Source organism: Chrysochloris asiatica, unplaced genomic scaffold, assembly GCF_000296735.1.
Source record: "Chrysochloris asiatica unplaced genomic scaffold, ChrAsi1.0 scaffold00091, whole genome shotgun sequence".
Lineage (NCBI taxonomy): Eukaryota > Metazoa > Chordata > Mammalia > Afrosoricida > Chrysochloridae > Chrysochloris > Chrysochloris asiatica.
The window spans coordinates 4,296,074-4,299,426 of NW_006408609.1; the positions used below are offsets into that span (position 1 = coordinate 4,296,074).

The 3,353-nt window shown below is 38.7% G+C and overlaps 1 pseudogene; it reads right to left on the reverse strand.

Moving 5' to 3' along the window:
* Nucleotides 1-489: 489 nt before the first annotated feature.
* Nucleotides 490-1,885, reverse strand: LOC102838471 (annotated as a pseudogene).
* Between the last annotated feature and the right edge of the window lie 1,468 nt (nt 1,886-3,353).

Here is a 3,353-nt window from a genome sequence, read left to right on the forward strand (position 1 = left end):
ACCAACAACAACAAAAATGGGAGATTTTTAAGTGGAAAGTTTAAGCTATGGCGCATGTAAAGATGTTGGGATTTTGTTCCATCCATAACTTTCTTATTCTAAGGTATTAGGTTAAAATGGGCAGAAGGTAGAAAAAGAGTTCTGAAGTCATATTTTTGATGTTTATTTTATTAGTGATCTCGACTTTTTTTTTTTTTTTTTTTTTTCCTTTTTAATGTATGTAATATACTAAAAGGAGTGTTGCAGCTCAGACTTGGTCACGATGTACCATGGAGTCAGTTCTGACTCAGCGACCCTGTACAGGATTTCCAAGGCTGTAAATCTTTATGGGATCAGAAAGCCTCATCTTTCTCCCACAGAGCAGCTGGTAGATTTAAACTGCTGACCTTAAGGTCCCCATTCCTATTTGTAACCACTACACTACCAGAGCTCCAGACTAGCTTCCCTTAAAACAAAAGCAAATGAAATATAAACTACAAAAACTATGATCTAATAAACAGATTTAGCAAAATGAAACATTTCCCTAAGTAACTTGCATGAACAAATATGTAAACTGTTTTTACAGTTAAATCTTTTTAATAACTTGTACATAACAATAATTAAAAGAATTCTGAGAAAATAGGCCAAAGTATTCTGTGGCTTTGAGTTAATAGGCCAAGCAAACATTTTTTCCCTTGGCTTCTCTGTCAAATGAATTATAAATTGAATCTTTGGTTATAGTTTTAGCTATGGGAGGGATTTCTGAAATGCCAACAGTTTGCTTTGTTTTGTTTTGTTTTTTTCCCATCCGTGAACTGGTTGTGATGATATAGGCATTGCTTTGGTAATATTTCATCAAAGACAAGCAAAAAGTCTCTTTCATTTCTCTCTTAAAATTGGTATTATAAAATGAATGCAAATTTGGTTTAGAGGTTAAAGAACTAAAAGATATCCAAGTGATAGCTGTGAAAACAAGGGAACTTTGTCTATAGTCCCATTCATGGGGGTACCATAGCTGAGCTACATGAAAAGGCAGCCAGGAGAGCAAAAACAATAGGTATCAAATGAGAAACATCTTGATGGTTTCTACTTTTCTCCTTGGGACAATGTGAATTGTCCTCCTCACTGTTTGGCCATCAGTGCCTACTCTCCAAATATACTTTATAACATTTTGGCAAAATAAAATTATAAGGACAGATGGAATCACAAAGTCCACCAAGAAGTGGATGACGGTATAGGTACTTCCTTCCCTAGAGGAAGGGATGAAATAATTAAAATGATTTTCCCAGATGGAGTCATAGAAAACCAACAGTAGGGTCACAAAGACTGCAACAAAGATCTATAATGCAGCAATCATATTCTTGGCTTTTCTCGGGATACCTTGAAACTCAGGGGATAGACGATGGTGTAGAACCAGTCTATGCAGATGGAGAGTAGAACATAGATCTGGACACCTGGGGTGAGGTACTGAAAATATCTCACAATCTTTCACATTGCAATCCCAAGTGTTCACCTTCCAATAGTGAACTGAAACAGGACAAAGGTGTGCTGGCAATGCTGATGAGAAGATTGACACATGCCATGAAGACCACAAAGTCGTTGGTAGTGAACTGAATTCTCCTGCTCCCATGGCTGACCAAACAAACCAGGGAATTAATTGCCAAAGATAGAAAACAACTACAGGGTCCCAAAGAAAATGCTGGCTGTGGCTACTTCCCCAGGTTTCAGTCCATAATTGCAGGTCTGTTCCATTGCTTTCCCAACTGTGTTCCTCATCGAACTGCATCAGGTCATGGCTTGACAGAGGTGTGGCTGTTTCTGTGCAGCTGTGGTTTTGAAGAAACACCAGAAGTGTAGAAATAAACAAAGGTGGCTTGCTGTTATCCATTTTATGAGCAAAAACCATTTTCACTTTTATTCTCTTAGCTCCATGGAATACTGAATGGGTGGGCCAATGTAGTGATGGGGTCCTGGGCAGCTTTGTGATTGTTGTTGTTGTTAGGTGCCATCATATTGGTACCGACTCACAGCGACCATATTCACAACAGAATAAAACACTGCCTGGTCCTGGGCTAACCTCATAATTGTTTCCACATTTGAACCCATTGATGCTGCCACTTGGCCAAGCCATCTTGCTTTTCCTCTTTCTCTGATCCTCCACTTTACCAAACACGATATCCCTCTCCAGTGACTGGTCCATCCTAACAATATGTCTGAAGTATGAGAGACGAAGATTGGCCATCCTGTCCTCCAAGGAGTACTCTGGCTGCACTTCTTCCAACACAGATCTGTTGGTTCTTTTGGCAGCCCATGGCACTTTCAATATTCTCCTCCAAAACCATAACTCAAAAGCATCAATTCTTCTATGGTCTTCCTTATTCACTGTCCAGCTTTCGCATGTGTATGAAGTTATTGAAAATACCATGGCTTGCATCAGGCCCACCTTAGTCCTCAAGCTGACATCTTTGCTCTTCAACACTTTAAAAAGGTCTTGTGCAGTCGATTTGCCTAATGTTTGATTTCTTGGCTGCTGCTTCCATGAGTGTTCATGGTTGATCCAAGAAAAATGAAGTCTTTGACAACTTCAATCTTTTCTCCATTGATAAGAATATTGTTTATTGGTCCCGTGATGAGGATTTTCATTTTCTTTACATTAAGATGCAATCCATACTGAAGGCTGTGGTCTTTGATCTTCGCCAAAGCTGAGGTACACTTGGTGAAACACCAAATAGTCCAAAATCTGAAAAGGTGAGAGAGATTTTTGTAAGAGGACTGCTTGATGGATCTGAATCACAAGTTAATCTAATCTAACTTTTGGGGAGCTTTAGATGAGTATTATAAAGGAATCCTGGTATGGGTTACTGTGCTGGTCTGAAAAGTCGGTTTTAACTGCAAGGTTGGCCGTTTCAGCTTACCAGCTATTCCTTGAAAATCCTTTACAGGGTTGTTATGGGTCAGAAGAACTTCATCCAGACTTGATTTCAGAGACAGCTTCCTTGGATCTTCTTGGTCAGCAATAGCCCTTGCATAGATGAATATGAAATGCCATAAACTACAAGGAAGGCTTGGGAACATATTCAAACTTGTTCTCTGCCTTCCACTAGGCTCTTAGCCTGTATCCTAACAATGTTTTAAAGAATCTTTCTACAGTTTAGATTCTTTAAATATGAGTCCTCTTGAAGTGTGGACTTAATTTCTCAGCCTTCCTGTTAGATAGAATAGAGGCATTTACCTATGTTCTTCCTAAGAGATGTACTTGCATGATTCGTTTTATAAAGGGGTAGAGTAAAATGACAAAATATTTGGTGATAATTTAGTGTTCTATAGAAAAACATAATATTCTTTAAGAAAGTTTTCCAAGGTTCCTCACAGTG